The following is a 21,887-nucleotide window of genomic DNA, read 5'->3' on the forward strand; positions in this document are numbered from 1 at the left end:
TAAACATAGAAAGGAACAACCAGTACTAGCCACTCCAAAAACGCACCAAATGGTAAAGACCATCGACACAATGAAGAAAATGTGTCAACTAATGGGCAAAACAACCAGCTAGCATCAAAATGGCAGGATCAAATTCACAATAACAATATTAACCTTAAATGTAAATGGACTAAATGCCCCAATCAAAAGACACAGACTGGCAAATTGGATCAAGACCCATCGGTATGCTGTATCCAGGAAACCCATCTCATGTTCAAGGACACACATAGGTCAAAAATAAAGGGATGGAGGAAGATTTATCAAGCAAATAGCAAAAAATAGCAGGAGTTGCAAACCTAGTCTCTGATAAAATGGACTTTAAACCAACAAAGATCAAAAGAGACAAAGAAGGGTATTACATAATGGTAAAAGGATCAATGCATAAGGAAGAACTAACAATCCCAAATACATACACATCCAATACAGGAGCACCCAGGTACATAAAGCAAGTTCTTAATGACCTACAAAGAGACTTAGACTCCCACACAATAAAAGTGGGAGACTTTAATACTCCACTGTCATTATTAGACAGATCAATGAGATAGAAAATTAACAAGAATATCCAGGACTTGAACTCAGATCTGGACCAAGCAGACCTAATAGACAGCTACAGAAATTTGCACCCCAAATCCACAGAATATACATTCTTCTCAGCACAGCATGGCACGTACTCTAAAATTGACCACATAATTGGAAGTACATCACTCTTCAGCAAATGCAAAAGAACGGAAATCATAACAGTCTCTTAGACCATAGTGCTATCAAATTAGAACTCAACTCAAACTTAAGAAACTAACTCAGAACTGCACAAGTTCATGGAAACTGAACAACTGGCTCCTGAATGTCAACTGGATAAACGATGAAATGAAGGCAGAAATAAAGATCTTCTTTGAAACCAATGAGAACAAAGACACAATATACCAGAATCTCTGGGACACATTTAAAGCAGTGTCTAGAGGAAAATTTATAGCAATAAATGCCCACATGAGAAGCAAGGAAAGATCTAAAATCGACACCCTATCACCAAAATTGAAAGAGCTAGAGGAGCAAGATCAAAAAAGCTCAAAAGCTAGCAGAGGACAAGAAATAACTAAGATCAGAGCAGAAATGAAGGAGATAGAGACACAAAAACACCTCAAAAAATCAATAAATTCAGTAGCTGGTTTTTTGAAAAGATCAATAAAACAGGCCACTAGCCAGATTAATAGAAAAGAAAAGAGAGAAGAATCAAGTAGATGCAATAAAAACGATAAAGGGGATATCACCACTGACTCCACAGAAATACAAACTACAATCAGAGATTATTACAAATAACTCTATGCCCATAAACCAGTAAACCTAGAAGAAATGGATACATTCCTGGAAACTTGCACCCTCCCAATCCTAAACCAGGAAGAAATGGAAACCCTGAATAGACGAATAACAACGGCTGAAGTTGAGGCAGCAATTAATAGCCTACCAACCAAAAACAGCCCAGGTCCAGACAGGTTCACAACTGAATTCTACCAGACATAAAAAGAGGAGCTGGTACCATAGCTTCTGAAACTATTCCAAACAATATAAAAAGAGGAAATCCTTCCCAAGTCATTTTATGAGACCAACATCATCCTGATACCAAAACCTGGCAGAGACTCAACAAAAAAAAAGAAAACTTCAGGCCAATATCCATGATGAACATAGATGCAAAAATCTTCAATAAAATACTGGCAAATCAATTGCAACAGCACATCAAAAAGCTTATCCATCAAGATCAAGTAGGTTTCATTCCAGGGATGCAAGCCTGGTTCAACATATGCAAATCTATAAACATAATCCACCACATAAAAAGAACCAAAGACAAAAAACACATGATTATCTCAATAGATGCAGAGAAGGCCTTTGACAAAATTCAACAGCCCTTTGTGCTAAAAACTCTCAATAAACTAGGTATCCAAGGAGCATATCTCAAAATAATGAAAGGTATTTATGACAAACCTACAGTCGATATCATACTGAATGGGCAAAAACTGGAAGCATTCCCTTTGAAATCCGGAACTAGACAAGGATGCCCTCTGTCACCACTCCTATTCAATATAGTATTGAAAGTTCTAGCCAGAGCAATCAGGCAAGAAAAAAAAAGGGTATTTAATTAGGAAAAGAGGAAGTCAAATTATCTCTATTTGCAGACAACTGGATTGTGTATTTAGAAGACCCTATCATCTCAGCCCATAATCTCCTTAAACTGATAAGCAACTTCAGCAAAGTCTCAGGATACAAAATCAATGTGCAGAAATCACAAGCATTTCTATACACCAATAACAGACTAACAGAGAGCCAAATCATGAGCAAATTCCCATTTACAATTGCTACAAAGAGAATAAAATATCTAGGAATACAGCTAACAAAGGATGTAAAGGACCTCTTCAAGGAGAATTACAAACCACTGCTCAAGGAAATAAGAGAAGACACAAACACATGGAAAAACATTCAATGGTCATGATTAGGAAGAATCAATATCATGAAAATGGCCATACTGCCCAAAGTAATTTATAGATCCAACGCTATCCCCATCAAGCTACTAATGACCTTCTTCACAGAACTGGAAAAACCACCTTAAACTTAAGGTGTGGAACCAAAAGAGAGCCCATGTAGCCAAGACAATCCTAAGCAAAAAGAACAAAGCTGGAGGCATCACGCTACCTGACTTCAAACTATACTACAAAGCTACAGTAATCAAAACAACATGGCACTGGTACCAAAACAGAGATATAGACCAATGGAACAGAACAGAGGCCTTAGAGCCAATGCACACATCTACAACTATCTGATCTTTGACAAACCTCACAAAAACAAGCAATGGGGAAAGGATTCCCTGTTTAATAAATGGTGTTGGGAAAACTAGCTAGCCATGTGCAGAGAGCAGAATCTGGACCCCTTCCTGACACATTACACTAAAATAACTCCAGATAGATTAAAGATTTAAACATAAAACTTAACACCATAAAAACGCTAGAAGAAAACCTAGGCAAAACCATTCAGGACATAGGCATAGGCAAGGACTTCATGACTAAAACACCAAAGGCATTGGCAACAAAAGCCAAAATAGACAAATGGGATCTGATTAAACTCCAGAGCTTCTGCACAGCAAAAGAAACAATTATTAGCATGAAGCAGCAACCAACAGAATGGGAAAAAAATTTTGCCATCTACCTATCTGATAAAGGACTAATATCCAGAATCTACAAAGAACTAAAACAGATTTACAAGAAAAAAACAAACAAACCCATCCAAAAGTGGGAGAAGGATATGAACAGAGACTTTTTAAAAGAAGACATATATGAGGCCAACAAACATATGAAAAAATGCTCATCATCACTGGTCATTAGAGAAATGCAAATCAAAACCACATTGAGATACCACCTCATGCCAGTTAGAATGGCGATCATTAAAAAATCTGGCAACAACAGATGCTGGAGAGGATGTGGAGAACTAGGAACACTTTTACACTGTTGGTGGGAGTGTAAACTAGTTCAACCATTGTGGAAGACAGTGTGGGGCTTCCTCAAGAACCTAGAAATAGAAATTCCATTTGACCCAGCAATCCCATTACTGCGTATATGCCCAAAGGATTATAAATCATTCTATTATAAAGACACATGCACATGTATGTTCATAGCGGCACTGTTTACAATAGCAAAGACGTGGAACCAACCCAAATGCCCACTGACGAGAGACTAGACAAGGAAAATGTGGCACATATACACCATGGAATATTATGCAGCCATCAAAAACGATGCGTTCATGTCCTTTGTAAGGACATGGATGAATCTGGAAACAATCATTCTCAGCAAACTGACACAAGAACAGAAAATCAAACACTGCATGTTCTCACTCATAGGCGGGTGTTGAACAATGAGAATACATGGACACAGGGAGGGGAGCATCACACACTGGGGTCTGCTGGGGGAGGCAAGGGAGGGAGAGTGGGGGGCGGGGGTGGGGAGGTCGGGGAGGGATAACATGGGGAGAAATGCCAGATATAGGTGATGGGGAATGGAGGCAGCAAACCACATGTGTACCTATGCAACAATTCTGCATGATCTGCATATGTACCCCAGACCCTAAAGTACAATAAAAAAAAGAAAGAAAGAAAAAACTGGGATATAGCTGTCTTGTTAATAGTCAACATTCTTACCCAGTTGTCTTATACCTAACTATCTCAAATAGCTCTCTGACCTGCCTAGGCAAAACTCCATACAGGGAAAAGGGAGTGGAGTAGTAATCTTCTCCAATGTGGCCCTCCCTGCTGCTCCCTCATAAATTCAACATGAGTTTGGGAATAATTAAGAAGGGGCAAAGTGGAAACCAAGTAGAAGGAAGAAAAGGGAAGGGAAGATGCTTGCAATCCTTCACATCACCTGCAGTGTGCCAGTGTCTGTGCTAAGGCCTAGAGACAGCGTTATATATGGCATGGTCGTGCCCTCACCAAAGTCATAGTTCATATGAAAAGGAGAGAATGGGAGCAAAAGCATGATTAAGACTATATGAAAGCACCTCCTGGAATAGAAAAAACTTTGACTATCTCACCTAATCTCTACATTGTATGGGTACTATTAGTATACTCATTTTACAGAGGTGAAAACTGATGCTTGGAAAGATTAAGTAACATTTCCAAGGTTACTTTTCTGATAAAGATAGAGCCAGCTCTGGAATCCCTATCTTCCGACTGCAAGTCCAGTGATCTCAGCAGTCAAAAGAAGAAATCTCACCTTCCCGCCTGTGTCCAGCTTCCCTCCTCCACCAACGGGCCCTCTGTGATCTCTCAGCATTGATGTCTTGGCAGTGTCTTTTGGTCCTTGTGCCATGTCTAAAGACAACATGTACTCCTCCTCCCACAGGGCTCCTTGCCGGCAAAAGGATTGCTCATCCGACATGCTGGAAAAAGATCCACAGCACACCTTCAAGGACAGCCTTAAAGCAGGAGCCTCAGGATGGTTATTGATTACCCTGTTTCCATTTCTCATTGTGGAGCACCACTCTCAAACACCTGCAAAGGGCTCTGTGGCCATAAATCAGTTCCTTATAATAGTAATTAATAGGGTGACCTGCAGAGTGTGAATTCTCCTTTTCCAAAGAACCTAAATAAGTGGGTCATAGAGATGAACGTAACTGAAAAGTGAGGGGGAAACCCCTTAAATGGAAATACATTGTTTTTTTTCTCCTGAGGAGAAATGAGGAAGGTTTACCGGCCTAAAAATGATCTTATCACACTAGGAAGTAAATGCAAAATGAAGTGTATGACATCTTCAATTTGAATGAATTATTTAACCTAAGTCATAGAGGGAAAATTATTTGAAAATTTTAGCATGATGTATAAAACATAATAGGCATTCAGTAAATATTTGTTTTATAGTGAATGAATTCATGGCCAAGTAATCCACTTAAGGTGGAAAAATCTTACTGGCTCAACTAGGCATTTTGACTACATTGCAAGAAAAACAACAATAACTGTGATGGTTAATACTGAGTGTCAACTTGACCAGATTGAAGGATACAAAGTATTGATCCTGCGTATGACTGTGAGGGTTTTACCAAAGGAGATTAACATTTGAGTTAGTAGGCTGGGAAAGGCAGACTCATTCTTAATCTGGGTGGGCACCATCTGATCAGCTGCCAGCACAGCTAGAATATAAGCAGGCAGAAAAATGTGAAATGAGAGACTGGCCTAGCCTCCCAGCCTACATCTTTCTCCTGTGCTGGATGATGCTTCCTGCCCTCGAACATCCATGTTCTTCAATTTTGGAACTCAGACTGGCTCTCCTTGCTTCTCAGCCTGCAGATGGCCTTTTGTGGGACCTTGTGATTGTGTGAGTTAATACTTAATAAACTCCCCTTTATATCTATCTATCTATCTATCTATCTATCTATCTATCTATCTATCTATCTATCTATCATCTGTCTATCTATCTTCTATCTATTTATCTATAGAGAAATATAGATATGTATTTTCCATTAGTTCTGTTCCTCTAGAGAACCCTGACAAATACAACAACAAAAAGTCCACGAGACTCACTGATTTTTTTCCCTCCAACAGAACTAGCTCAGTGGTGAGTGTGTGTTTGGAACAATTAGAAATTAAATGGGATTTTCAACTTGATGCATATACCAATTGATATACATGCCCTATAATTACTCTGTGGTACAGTGAGAAAAAAAAAATGCAAGGGATTCAGAGTTAGAAGAGTTGGGTTAAATGCCCAGTTTTGCCTCTTAGCAACTGTGAAGCTTTGGGACAATAATTTAACTTCTCTGAGACTGGATATTCTCCTCTGCAGATGGAGATAACATAAACAGAATTGAGTTGGTAAATGCGGATTGACAATGTCTGTGGAAGTGAGCTGTCCACCATAAACTGGGAACCAAATGTAAATTGAGATTCGTGTTATGAATCATCAGTGTTATTAATATCATATTAATGGAACAAATGACCACTTTTTAATTATAGTGTTAATAACTATGTATATTAATTAATTTGAAGTGACTCCAGTCATTGCTTAGGTAAGTCACCTACTGAAGCTAGGGGAACACTTTTGTAAATGTCATTGGAAAATCAAGGAAAGTGTGGTTTCCATTCACCCTCTGGGGCCATCATGGTTATTCTGGGATCAGTCTTGGCTGACAACATCTGAGTGAAGAGCACTGATGGTTTCCCTACAATGTGTTGCAATCAGAGGATATGGGACAACTGACTTCAGTTGGAAACAAACCAGAGCTGTGTGCTGGAGCTGCAGTTTGCCTGTGTGTGCAGATTCTTTCCTACACCCAACTCCAAATAGGAGATAGAGTGCATGCTCCTGACCCTAACAGAACCCTATTTGCTGAAGGGCAGCCAGAAAGTGAGGAGAAGCTCTCAGGCTTCCTCAGTTTGTTCTAACATGCTTTTCTCTCAGTGGATGTATGGATTAAGAAGTCTGGGTGAAGTACTAACACAGGGCCAGGCTAGACAGGAAGTGGAGACCGAGGGTTTTACCAAATCCTCCCCATTTCTGATCTTCAGGAATTGGACATTGGAATGAAGTAAGAACATAAACAGATATATTTCAAGCTGTAAGCCTCCTCCTTCATACTCTTAAAAAAGCTAGTTGTTAATCTCCTTTGCATCTTAAATTTTATTTTACATAGAAGCTTTATCTTTGCCACCATTTCAATAATTTGTATCCCTGCTAGCTCTGCTCTACTTGATCAAACTAACCTGGAAAATTTGTGAGCTATTAAGAGAATATACCATTTCCTTAGGGAGCCATTTATTCCCATCCTCACTGATAATAGAAAGTTCTTTTTTGGGTTTGATACTAATGCTGTCTCAATCCATACTGCGTGTGTTTTCTTCCATTGCAGGTTGCTTTCAAGCAACTTGCAGTGTTGTACAAGCAGGGGTGGGATATGCTTCATGGACCCATTTTGGGTTTTTCATGGACCCGTTTTTATTATTGTCAGTTATGTGGATAAGGCAATGGAAGTAAATGGTGTTGGATCATCAGTTTAATTGCTGACTAGACAAAGAAAACAAAATGCATCTATTTTCCTTCTTGTTTAGAATTTGGAGTGGGTTTGTAAACAAACAATAGAAGGTATCCCCAGACTTTATTACTTCACAATTCAAGTCTAAGTTTAAAAAGGGAGATTTCTCCTAAGCATGTAGAGAAATATTGCCTAATTCCCTGTGTTTAAGATTAAATTTGGTAACATCCCTCACTTAGTGGTTGTCCCTGAATGAATCTACATTGTTTCTGTTATCCCATTTGAAACTCCAGAGTCTTCTGTAACTACTTCTCTCTCATTCCACATATATGGTGTTTGATTGGTCCACGTCTGTTCTTGTAGTTATTAACTGTTTTGCCTTCCAATCTTTATCCACCTAGTTGATGCCATTATTACCTGCACTGAGTCCACTGAAAGAGGCTCTTCACCGTTCACTATGACGCTAAGCTTTCTTACTCCAACTAGTCCTTCACCTTGCCTTGAGATCAGTTTTCCTCCTGAAAGCAACGCTCTGCTAATGCTCTTCCCTGCTCTAAATATCACTAACTTCTCGTTTCCAGTAAAAAAAGGCCAGACTTGTCAGTGTGAGATTTAAAGTCATTCATATATCATCCCAGCCTGCTTATACTTTCCAAAGACTTTCCCCCTCCATTCCTCTAACACCCAAACACAGTGATTCAGTCATCCCTTAAAATAGCCTGGTACTTTTTGCCTCTACATTTTTGCTCATGATTTTCTCTCTTCCTGGGATTCTATGCCCTTACATTCTAAGGTGTATTTTAAAATGCCTCTTCTATAATTAATTGCCAATGCAGAGTGATGTATTGTAGTCATACGCATATCTGTTATATCTCCTCATTAGGACAGTTAGATGTCAAAAGCCAGATATACCTTTATACTTTCTACAATGTTTAATATAATGCCTTGCATAGATTACACTTTCAATCAGTATGTTTACTGATTGAATGAGTGTGTAAATAGAGATAGAATCAACATATTGTTTAAACTTTGAATTACATCATACTCTAGAGTATCATGAATGGAAACTTTTAAAAAGCTAACTGGTGCTTTCAGAGTAGAATGGAATTGAGAGTTCTAAAATCTTTTCAGTCTCATCAGGGCCAGAGTTCCCTACTGTTCTCTTCCTTTATTCTCTCATCATTTTTACTTCCTCAGACCCCTACTCCTTCATTGTCTCATAAATATAGCATGCTATATAGAAAAAATGTTAAAAGCTGTTAGCATTTAAAGCTACGTGGCAGTTAAATCTCTTATCCATAACTCTGCCAAACTGTCTCCACTTTTCAAACACAGCACATAAATAAAGACAACTCTCTGTGATCAGATCATGGGCAAAACTATGCAGTGGGGCACTCTAGCCAAAGCCATCACTGGAACAGCTTACCAGCTCCTGGAAACCTCATTATTGTAGCTCATTTTAAATGGACATCCTCACATTCTAGAAAATTGGCCTTCTATTGATGTTTTGGAAGTGTAGATCATCCTATGATAAAGTTTAAAGTTACTAGAACATGTATAGGCCTATGTACAGGTGTATATTGTGTGTGAAAGGATGTATATTTGCATGTATGGCTTGGTTTTACCCAAAAGTTTGAAGATCTCTAGAGACAGAAAGAAAGTGCAAGTCTTTATTTCAGCTTAAAAGAAGGGCCCAAGTCCAAGAACTTAGAGGTTTGGTTTGGACAGGCATCCAGAAGTTAGGATGACTATCTCAAGCTCCTACATCTGCAAATGTGAACTGGATGAGTTGAGGACAGGCATTGTTAGGACATTTTGCAGTAGTCTTTACTGCCATTAACACTAGGAAAGAGTGTCTCCTTCACCATAATACGTTAAGATTTGGGAAACCAAAAAAACAAACAGAAAAAACAGAGAGGAAAAACTTGGTTTGATTACTTTAAGAACTGCTATTCTTTCATTTCCTCCAAAGTTATGATTATATCTCTATACTGCTAATGGCTGGATCAGGCTATCACGTGAATGTTATTAATTAATAATGAACAACTTTAAAATAGATCCATGGATCCAGAGAACTTGAAAGTTAATGGGAACCTTGAGAACCTTCTGTTCAAACCATATTTTTATACAGATTAAAAAACTGAGGCTTGAAGAGAAGAAATGGTTTGCCATGGACTCAGAGAGTAGAACTAAGATTAATTCCAGAGATCTGACTTTTAATCAACATGGCTGTTCTAAATCATCACACAGTTAGCCCTATTTTAGTGCATCTAGATGGATTGAATGGGCTGAGATTAGACAAGCCGAATTTTACCGTAATTCTCATTTTTAGGTAAAGTTACTTGGTTTTTGCCAATTCATTTGTAGAATAAATGCTTAAAATGTTGGGTGGACCAATAAGTATGGGAGCCATCAACAGGGACAGTAGGACAGCCATTGACATTCATTTTCTGGGAGGGAGCATTATTGATTATTCTGAGCCAGGAGAGGAAATGTTTTTCTTCCTGGTGGAAGATCACTACCAAAGTTTGGAGGAGAAAAGTTAATTTGACCAGAATCCAATTTAGGGAAGTCTGCATCATGAGCCAGAAAATAATCAACTACAAAATCAAGGAAATAGGCCAGGGTGATGAGAACATTTAACCAAGCAAGGACCGGAAGAATAAGGAGTCTTGAAATCAATCCCAAAACAGGAAGAGAATTGTAGTCAAGAGACATGCCCAAAGGGTCCCAAAGGGCAAGTTGTTTCTGCACATAAACTTGTGGTTGCAGTCATATTTTGAAGCTCCTTCTTGTTCTGCATTTTTGATTTCTAACAGCTTTAGAAACCTCCTGATGAAAGCAATTTTGTGTGTTTGTGAATACAGTTTTCTAATTTGTTGATGCAGCATATCTTTCAAATCTTACTATCCTGAAAAATTACATTTACACATGTGAATATTGGTGAAGTTTAAGTCTATCATGGTGGGATTACAGAGTAGGGAAGAGCAAATTTAAAATAGTCCCAGATGAGTGTGTTAAAGCCCACCCCAAATGAAGCCTCCTGAGCTATATACACCTTGTACAAAAATAAAATCAAGATTATTTCTTTCAGTCCTTTGATACATGAAGCATTTTTATTTTCCCTCCCCGTTTTTTTTTTTTTTTCCAATTTGGTAGTGATAACAAATATATACTATGATTGAATTAATATACAATAAATCTCCAATCTAAAATCATAGACAGAGAAATTAATTCACTCAAAAACATGAAGAAGTAATATTCTTTGATCAATAATGAAGCTTTAATAAACTGTAACTGAAAAGACAAATGATGAATTAATTCATTTATGACTTGATTAGGCAGTACATACATATTTACAGAAAAGAGGGCAAATTCTACTAATTATAGGCTTAAACGTTTGTTCCTAGGCAAAAATCTCAAAAATATCCTTAAAGAAATAGATTATGAAACTTAGAGGCTTGAATGGGTCTACTGAGAACTCGTCATGCCAGACTAACTTCTTTTTCAGTAAGGTTGCAAAACTAGTCAACAAGGAATATGCTAAAGACATAATATATCCAAATTTCAGTGTTTTGAATGTGTCTTTACTTGACTAAAGACCATAGAGTTCCACAAATAGAAGAACATGTGACACAATTTTATTCCAGATCTTTAAGATCTTATGAATGTGATAGCAACTGATGCTACAATTAAATAGATAATAACTAATGAATGACCATCTTAGAAACAACTGATTAATGGATGGATGGAAACCAAGCATTCTTTCTATATGATAGTTTTCTTGGTAGTTTCCAGTTTAATGTTTTGTATTACAAGACTCATTGAGCCATATATATGCATTTCCATAAATGGAAAGTCCACAATGCTACCAATATGATGATAAGGGAACTAGTATCTGAGATCCCCAAAATGAATCTCTGGGGAAAATATTAAAAGAAATCTAATAGGGGCCGGGCGCGGTGGCTCACGCCTGTAATCCCAGCACTTTGGGAGGTCGAGGCGGGTGGATCATGAGGTCAAGAGATCGAGACCATCCTGGTCAACATGGTGAAACCCCGTCTCTACTAAAAATACAAAAAATTAGCTGGGCATGGTGGCTCGTGCCTGTAATCCCAGCTACTCAGGAGGCTGAGGCAGGAGAATTGCCTGAACCCAGGAGGTGGAGGTTGCAGTGAGCAGAGATCGCACCATTGCACTCCAGCCTGGGTAACAAGAGCGAAACTCCGTCTCAAAAAAAAAAAAAAAAAAAAAAGAAATCTAATAGGGATAGATGTAAGGTGCATATGCATGTAACAGTAGATGTATGTAACAGTACATGAATATACTTGTAAAAGTAATAGACGGGTAAAAATATATAAGGTAGAAAGTGGGAAAGATATGGCTGACACAGCACACAGCACCCTGTGATGTTTAATTTTGTCAACTTGAGTGGGGCATGGAGTGCCCACATACTTGGTTAAACATTTCTGGTTTTTTCTAGATGAGATTAACATTTGAATTGGTGAACTGCATACAGCAGATTTTTGCTCTTCTTAATGTGGGGGACCTTCTCTGGTTTGTTGGAAGCCTGACTGAAATAAAAGGCTGAGTAAAAAAAAAAAAAAAAATCTCTGTGCCTGACTGTCTCTAAGCTGGGGCATCATTTGTCTCCTGCCTTCAGACCGAGACTTACACTGGGACTTACAACAATGGCTCTCCTAGTTTTCTGACTGAGACTCGGATGGGACTTGCACCCAGTTTTCTTGCTTTTCAAGCCTTCAGACTCAGACTGGAACTGTACAATCAGCAATTCTCGGTCCAGACCTTCTCAGCCTCCATAATTGTGTGAGTAAGTTACTATGTCTCTCAATCTTTCTTTCTGTACACGTGCACACACACACACACACTCCCTATTGATTCTATTTATCTGGAGAACCCTGACTAATACATACCCATTACCCCTACAAAAAAGAGGGGGTGGTGCTGATAACCTTGGTGTAAGTCAAGAGAGTCATATGACTACCAAAACATCAAAATAAATCTTGGGTCCAGAACAAGCATGGCTTTAATCAGAATATACTTAGCATTTCATGTTCAGTTCTGGTAAACCCAATATAGGAGGAAAAAGTCAAACAGGAGGTAGTCCAGAAGGAAAGGATCAAGGTAGATGATGCATCTAAAGTCATGTCAATGAAAAATAGTCAAAAAAAAATGAGGTTGTTACACTTGGAGAAGATTTCAGGGAAGGATACAACAGCTGTCTTCAAATTCTTGAACTGTTATCAAAACGAAGAGGAATGATTCATTCAGTGGAACTCCACAAAGCAGCGACAGAGAGTGGACATTTTAAGAAGAGTTCAGCCTAATCTAAGGAAATGCTTTCTAAAGATGGACTGGGCTGAAATGGAAGTATAACTTTTCTTCACTAAATCCATGTGACACTAAGTTCTGGGTGGTGTGAAGGTTTCCTGAATAAGAGGGAGATTAGCATCAGTTAACCTAAAGATGCCTTTTTACTTTATGAAAGTGCTTTCTGTAGGGGAAATGATAGTTCTGTAGCCAAGCAAATAGTGTGATGCGATGGAATACGTATCTTACTTAATAGAAGACACTTTTCAAAGAATGTGTTCATTTATAAACAAACCGTTAACTTACCCGTTTTTTGAAGTATGCCCCTTATGAAACTTTTTGCACTAATACTTTTTAGTTGCTTTAGTTTAAATACCTTTATCTTTTTGAAAGTAACATAATGGACTTTTTAAAAAAGATTTTATAATCTACATTTTTCATTAATTCAAGCAGATTTTTCTTTAATCATTCTGAATGAATCATACTTCTCTGAACATCTGAATGATATATATTAAAGAAATATAATAATAATACTTTGGTTAAAAGTACTATGTGCTGGGCATGGTTTTAAGCATGGATTCACTCATTTATATAGTTTTACTCCCTCAGTCTTCACAGCAACTTTATGAAGTAATTACAATATTGATAATATTTTACTGATGAAGAAGCTAAACCACAGAGAGACTAAGTGATTTGTCCTAGGACATATTGTTAGTAAGAAGCAAAGCAGGATTCTGGCTCCAGAATCTGCATTCTTTTTACCATATTATTTCTGTTTAACAACTTTCTGATTTTATAGCATTCCAGATAAAAGAAGAAGTAAACTTTGAAATCCCTGCACATTGTTCTGAACATCCTGCTCTAGGGTAGCTTCATAAAATGTATCTAACTATGCTATGCTATGCTGTGGGAGAAAAGTAATTTCATTGCCTAGGTTCACACTTCCACAGAGACAGGTAGGCAGATTGAACACCTTTTTGTGTGTGAAGATTAAAAGAGATATTATATATAATCTCTCCTTTAAAGACCTGACAGGTAAAATAAATATCCCAGAAGTGGGAGATTTTTTCCCCCTCTCATTTGACAAATGCCATATGGTCTACTTAAAATTTTTTGATACTGTTCCTTGAGGGAAAAGTTACTCCTTGTAATCTGAGTTTCTGTTTGAAGATAAAGAATAATCACATTGAGAATGGCTTCCAAGTAGTTTCTCAAGTTTAAGTAGCCTCCTTGTGCCTGCAGTGGGGAGTTGCATTCCGATGCAATGTGTAACTGGGTATTTTTCATGTTGTGCAAAAGCATTCCATTGTATCTCTAATTTCTACATTATTGATATTAATGATACGACTATGTTTTAGACATGGCCACCATGTCAAATGCACTTTCCACGAAGTGTCCAGTATTTCCACAAAAAGAGTAAGCATTTATTATGTTCTTGCCTCAGAATAACCAGACACAGGACTTATTGTCTAGGGAGAAAGCTCTGAAGCACAACATAAACACGGAGAATAAATAAAGGCAAAGGAAGAGAAGTCCTTTTACCTAACCACAGATTCAAGCATTCAAGAAAAGATCTGCACAATGAACAGTTTTGTCACTTATGAATGAATCTTACCATGTAACTTCTTGCTTCTTCAGTCTGCCATAACAGATTTTTTTTTTTTTCTTCCTCTGGGCAAGTGGGCTTGGTCCTTTTTAGACAGACAGAGTATTTTGATCTGGTGGTCTACTGACATTTCTTTTTCCTGTAGTTAGAAAAACAAATTTATATTGTCTTAATACATGATACTGCAAGTTAGAAAAATGCAAGGAAAAAAGTAAAAATTATTTGTTACCTATTTTGCAGAGATTATTTTTGTTAACAATTGAAAATATTTGACTAACCTTTTTCATATATATATATGGTACATAATAAGGTTAATAGGGTTATACTATACACTAGGTTTTTTATACTGCTTTAAAAAATAGCTTAATATTTGCACATTTTCCTGTGTTGTTAAAAAAGTGAAAACGATTACAACCACTTTGGAAAAAGATCTGGCAGGTATTTATTAAACTACACATGCACATACCTTATGACCCAACAATTCCACCCTATGTACAAAGTCCAAGAGGAAATAAAATATTTGGTCACAAAGATACTTGTACAAGAATGTTATGTCAGCTTTTATTATAGTAAAAATTGAGAGTAGCTCAACTATCCATGGATAGGCGAATGGATGAACAAATTGGTATAGTCATACAATGGAATACTTCTCAGCCACAACTACTCATGTCATTGCATGCATTAGGCTTGGTGCAAAAGTAATTGCAGTTTTTGTCATTACTTTTAATATCCCAAACCATTGACAGATACAGCAGCATCAGTAAATCTCCAAGGCATGATGCTGGGTGAAAAACCAGAATTTTAAAAAGTACATATTGTATGATTCCATTTATATGAGGTTCTAAACCAGAACAATGGTTTTCTCTCAAGGTTCGGGTAGGGTAAAGGCAACGTTGATTAGAAAAGCATGCAAAAGAATTTTTCAGAGTGATACAATATTCTATATTTTAACACAAACTTGTGTGACACAGGTGTATACATTTGTCAGAATTCATGAAATGGTACATGCAAGATTTATGAATTTACTGTATAAAAATTTTTACCTGAAAAACAGGAAACACAAATTTTAAGCCTCTGTTTCCATATCAGTGAGACAAAGAAAAAGTGTCATATTTGTAAAGCATAATGCCTTTGAATGCTATATGTTCCACTTATGTTCCATAAGTGACAATAATCCTTCAAAACCTGAACATTTTTTCAAAACAAAGGATTAGTATACCTAACATATAAAAAGCTCACTGAGAGAAAACACTAAACTTCAATAGAGAAATGAGAAAAATGAATAAATTCAAAATTCTAAGAAGAAATGTATATAGCCAGTAACCATGAATTCATGTTCAAAGTCATTACTAAAAAATAATCTCACTTTATTGAGCATCTACTAGGTTTACATGCATTATTTTAATGAATACATTTGATTAATAAACTTATAAACTATATTCAACCTCACTGGTGGTCCAAAAATGAAGATTAAATGGAAAACTTACATTTTTTCCTAAAAAAAATAAAGGTTTTTAAAGTATAGTAATGCTGGAGAAAGTGTCATTGGATAAGCATTCCCAAATATACTCCATGGGATATAATTTGTCACTACTTTTTGGGAAGCGTTTTCACCATATGGGTTAAGAGTTTAAAAAAGAATATACCCTTTGAATTTGTAATTCCATTCTGGGATCTCTTCTAGGAAACGGTCAAAAGGTGTACAAAAATGCAAGTATAAAAATGTCCTATCTAGCATCATTTATAATTGCAGAAAACTAAAAACAACCTGAAAATTCAAGGTAAAAGGCTGAGAAAATAATTTACATGATTTATTAGGAGTGCATCCGCATGTTGGAGCGGCCAGGCCTTGTCCATTTTCCTTCCTAGGATCCCTGATTTTCATCATATTACCTCTCAGGATAACTGAGGAGTGCAAAGAGGGGAGAACGTTTCTTTTTCGTATGCTGCCGTGGAGAACAGGGAAACAATGAGGACCAGCGTTACTCATTTTTTTCTAAGTGTGTATGCATTTCTGAGGGATAGGAATGCCTCACAAAGACAAAAGACTATGGGTGGGCAAGCATGATTTTATGTGCCTCCTTTCTCAAGATTTTTCTCCCTCTTTTCCTGGATCTTTCCTATTGTCTCTTCCTCTCCCATCTTTCTCTTTTACCAAGATCTTTGGTCACTGAATGAATCCTGGGACCTAGGAGAAGAGTCTAGGCTGCGTCCACATGAGGATAGTAGATGGGTTATTGCAAACACTTCAGGACCCCTTCTTTGTGTGCCTGAACCTCCTTGCACACCTGTCCTATCATCTCGCTTACCACTCTGTATTGTTCTACCTGCTTATTTGTCTGCTTTTTTCATTAAGTCCTTGAGGACAAGAATGATGGCTTATTCATCCTGGTGACCCCAGAGTCAGTGTCCAATATTTAAATGGAGAGAGTGTATAAAATAATTGGTCAAGCATTCTGCATTCAGAGAGCCTGGGCTTTAATCCTAGCTTTGCCATTTCATAGCTGTCTGACCTTGCGTATCACATTTCTCTGTACTTCAGTTTCCTTATTTTTAAAGTGGGATTAATGAAAGTCATCAAATGTATGGAGTTGCAGTGAGTATTAAATGAGTCACATGTAAAACTCTTAGAACAATGCCTAGAAGTAGTAAGTCCTCAATAAATGCTGACTACCAATATTCACATATTCATAGCAATTTTTAATAGAAAATTACTCTGAGATAAAATTAACTATACCTGATAATGAGTTCTAATCATTAGATATCAATGAGCTTGCCTTGGGGACACAGAAATCCATATTTATCTTTTCAGGTTCACTCCAATTGCTTGCTATAATGTCTGGTCAATAGTAGGTGCTCATTGAATGTTGAATGAATAGATACATGTATGACTAGATAGCAGATAGAAAAGGAAGAAAATCTGTGACTGCTGCAGCAAAAAAAAAAAAAAATCCTCCATTTTTGGTGTTTTAATGACTGTGAAAGGTCTCTCATGTGAAATTGGAGGAGTACACATCTGTTAGATGGAGGTCACGTGGCTTAATAACATGACATATGCACACAGCTTAATGAGAAGAGCCGAGGGAATGGAGTCTAATCTGGGCCTTACCATTTAGTAGATCTGTGACCTGATATAAATTACCTAACTTCCCTAGTCTTCAGTTTTCTTATTCATAGGTAGGGTTAAAAATTCCTACCTCCTGAAACATTTATGAGAGTTAAATATAATAAGGTATGCAGAGCAAATTCTATAGTGTTGTAGTTATTAGTTTTATTTCAGTTTATGTTGGTGCTGAGACTCCTGGGATTCATTTTTTCTGTCCAGTAAACAGTAATGGAAACTAGTGGACATGAAGCTCTCACACAGAAGCAATGTGTAATTGACAACAGGGAGGTCATTCAAATCAGGTCAGTTATTGAATATCAACATGGAAAGAAAATTTGTTACATATGGACTTAATGGAAACTGCACCTTAATTTTATGTCACGTTGATCCAAGAAGCCTATTCTGGGGAGCCCTGAGATCCTCTGCATGATGTTTTCTATAGGAACTTGTATTTTTATTGTATTTCATTAATTCGATCAAAAGGGTTCCCTTGAGTTGACTTATAGTAGGCTGTGACATCAAATTATCTGAAGTTAACACACAGGATACAAATGGAAATTTCATCTTTTGGCTGAGAGTCTAAGGCTACAATTTATTGAGAATACCAATAACTGGGTTGTTGCCTAGAATTGGCTGGGTATTTGGAGTGTCCAAGGTTGCAGAGAAGGGATCTCAGGATCTGATGTGCAGTTTGGGCATTCATCAAACATTTCTGTAAGTACTGTGTCCCAGGCTTTCGAGTTGCAAAAGATAGTGCTGAAGATGAACAAAATACAGACAGGTCTGACCTGAAGGAATTCACTGTGGTGAGGAAGACAGATATAATTTCTACCTGTAGTTTTATACATGTAGACATATATCTCTGTTCTAGCAGAGGTATGTGGAAAGTTCTGTGAGGACATAGAAATTCAAACAATTAATCAATCCTGGGAGCATCACAGAAGAGGTGAGATTTTTAGTGGCTTTCAAGGACTAGTAGGAGTTCACCAGAGAAATCAGAGAGGGATGGTCATTCCTGAATGAGAAAAGAGGACTGGTCAAAGTAGCATGGAGGAGATATCTGTCACATGGGTGGTTTGAGGTTCTGAGTGAGTGGAGGAGCAGGGAGAGGTAGATGAGGTTACATTGTTGAAGACTTGGACTGGTGACTTTTTTTGAAAAATTAAAAGAAAGGACTCCAACATGACATAAGGAATAAAGGTAATGCTTACTGCAAAACCTGAAAAACAGTACTAAGTTACCTAAAGTGAAATGTTCAAGGTCTAGCTCTCCTTTTTCCAGCTTTTCAAATGCCACTGCCAGGGAGAAACATGACTGATGATTTTTTTTTTTTTTTGTGGTTGCTTCCATATCTTTTCTCTGCATATGTACTATGTATGAATGCATGCATATGTGCATTCATGCACACATTTTTAAAATAAAAATGTAATTATATTATCAGTATTGTTTGCAACTTTTTTTACTGTGTGAAATTATATTTCAGACATCATTTCATATATTTCTATCTTATTTTGAATGGCTGTATGGTATTCCATTATATACATAGACCATAATTTAACTAAATGATGTTTAAGGTTCTTCTCAACTTATACTCTGAAAATTTTCACTGGCTTTCTTAGCTCTGAGTTAAAGATGACAGTACGATAACGTTGATTACCATTTAAACTGCATTTTGGATTAAAAAATCGTTTTAGGAGTGGGGGAACCCATTCTTCCTCCTTAGAAATATCGTGCTATTTGGTATAACTGGGAATTATCAGAACTTTTCTGTTAGTGGGGCTGTTGTAGAGGAGGTAGCATTTTGAGCCAGATCTTGAAGCATCAGCAGAGGTTCATCAGGCAGGAAAGCTTAATTCTATTCTGAAGAGAATGCTGCTGAACCAGATTCAGGCGGGACAGTGGCCATATTCTCATTTTAATCGGTCAATCAACAAACAAGTTTTGAATACCCGAAGAGCGTACAGTAAGAAGCAGCACCGGGAACATGATTCTGGGCTTTGAGTACCTTATAATCTGATGGAGAAACAGGGTTCATGAAGCAGTTAGTGAGATCTATTAAGCATATCTAAATATTGTTGAATTATATTCTACATAAAAGTACCGTAGGGGCTGCTCAGAAAAATGAGATGAGCCTGGGCTGGGACACTCGGGATGGTGTCTCTGGGTAGCGTTAAGATGTGAGACGGACCTAGGAGAATGAGTAGTATTCCCGTAAACACGGTAGTTGTGGGGGACTTTCCAGTCAAACCAGTGTACAAACAACCACACAGTCCACTGATAGGAATATTCAACCTAGTTGTTTTGTAAAATAACCAGAAAGATCTAAATTTTCTGTCTGTGTTTACAGACACAAAAGCATCCTACGGTTCTCTTTTGCTCATGAGTCACAGATTCCTCCTGGCAAATAAAGAAAATAGTGATTACTTACCATTAATATCATGAAAATAAGCTGCAAGGCTCTGCTATTGTTGATTTTTACGCCTCACCCTTCTTATTTTCAGGCATATCATCAGTCTTATTTCGGGGGTTGCTGGAGGGCTTTGATTCATGACTGCTTCCCAAACAAGAGTAAGACATTATGTTGACCTTCAGATGTTTTGACAATAATCAGAAACCAGCCCAAGACTAATTAAAGAAGAACTGGCCAAACTGGAAGTGATGCTGACATGAACTCTTGTTCCTTGAAAAACTGTGTTGGTGACTTGGCATATCATTTTTAGCTTAACTTTACTCCAAGTGTTTTTTCAGTGTTGCACTTCCAGGAGATAACCTCAGTCCTCCATGGGATTTGCCTATGTGTGTTATAGAGATTCTCCTTTCCTCCAGGATTGTGGGAAACTGAGCAGCTTTTAAAATCTAAGTGAACAAAGGATGTGGGAGAAGGAAGGTTGTCCTGGGAATTAGAAGACCTGATTTTTATCCTGGATCTGCCATTTAATTTGCTTTATGATTTTGAATGAGCTACTTCACTCATGTGAAAGGACTAATTTTGCAAAAGTAAGAAATATTGTTCAATTAAGCAGAATAACGTATCTGGCTCTAAGGTTTTCTCAGGAAAACAAGGTTAAACTAATTCAGGTGTTCTTATCCTAGGGAATTATGGATGAATGTGAGGGAATTCTTAAACTTCTTCAATTTTGGCACATGTATGCATATTTCTGGGGTAAGACTCCACAGTTTTTGCCAGATTTCAATCCACAAAGTGTTCATGGCTTACCAAAAGTTAATTGCCTCTGGATTACAGAAACCCTACAACTTCTCAAGTTGAAAATGTTATCATTCATTGATTTTCTATCTTTGTAGTAAATCTTATACAGGAAATATTATAGAGAGAAGAATTGGTACAAATCCCTTTAAAGCATACCTTCCTCACTTTAATCTGAGGCTAACTCTATAGTATGGAGAAACACTTTTTACTACAGTAGAGAATTCTTAGAGGCCCAAAGTCCTGTAACTTTTATACTGTTAAACTTGGAGTTGTTTTTATGCCTACAGTATTGTTTATTGCATTAACATAATTCACTCTAAATAATTTTGAAGAGAAAACATTGTGACTCTGACCCAAGAGTGTTCCTCAGGGATCTCTAAGCTCTAACCCTGGATTAAGAGGTTAGGTACTACAAGGGAAAAAACTTTGCTTACTACTTTACCTTACTTCCCTGTAAAAATGTCTTTTCTGAGTTGTTATTTACGCTACTTCCTTAGCGTTTACCCTTTTTAGCGGGCCACTATAAAGCTTGTACATTTGAACAAAGTTTCTGTGTCTTTCATGGGAGCAAAGTGAAGACATTGTCCAATATGTTACCTAAGGTCCCTTACAGTCAGTAAGATTCACTTTTAATTTAACATCAGGGAAAACGTGTTTTTGAAAGAGAATTTGTATTTTTTCTATTAAAAATAACAATATGCACTTTATTTCTCTTTTGTTTCCTCTGCCAGGACTTTCAGAGCTGAAGTCCACGCTCAAATGTAATTTGCAAGAGCTTATTTGTTATAGATATTTGGGCACATCTATATTTTCCTATATTTACCACAATATATCAGCAGGAATAATAAATACTTGGTTACCCTCCAGTCTTCCTGTGTTTCTTTTATGCACAGATATACTTTTCATAATGTTGGAATCAAATTGTCCATACCTTTATACAAACCCCTCTTTCATTTAATAACATCATGGGAATCTTACGTTTATACTAATTTTTATGGGCATGTATTTTGATGATGGTTTGGTATTCTACCATAAAGATGTACCATTATTTTAAATAACGCTGAGGCTGACAGCCTTATACCTGAATGTTTGTACTC

At 37.2% G+C, this 21,887-nt stretch overlaps 1 long non-coding RNA gene across 2 annotated transcripts; it reads left to right on the forward strand.

Moving 5' to 3' along the window:
* The first annotated feature begins 6,931 nt into the window (after positions 1 to 6,931).
* LOC105707963 (uncharacterized) lies at positions 6,932 to 21,620 on the forward strand. 2 transcript variants are annotated; one of them, XR_010342570.1, is made up of 3 exons: positions 6,932 to 7,125; positions 12,203 to 12,366; positions 20,084 to 21,620. It is a non-coding gene; the product is annotated as an uncharacterized LOC105707963 (long non-coding RNA). The 2 variants fall into 2 exon arrangements; XR_001105216.2 differs by having other exon boundaries at positions 6,932 to 7,095.
* The last annotated feature ends 267 nt before the right edge of the window (positions 21,621 to 21,887 follow it).

The sequence above is a fragment of the Aotus nancymaae genome, unplaced genomic scaffold (genome assembly GCF_030222135.1).
Source record: "Aotus nancymaae isolate 86718 unplaced genomic scaffold, 86718_ANA_hifiasm-v0.15.2.pri h1tg000003l, whole genome shotgun sequence".
Lineage (NCBI taxonomy): Eukaryota > Metazoa > Chordata > Mammalia > Primates > Aotidae > Aotus > Aotus nancymaae.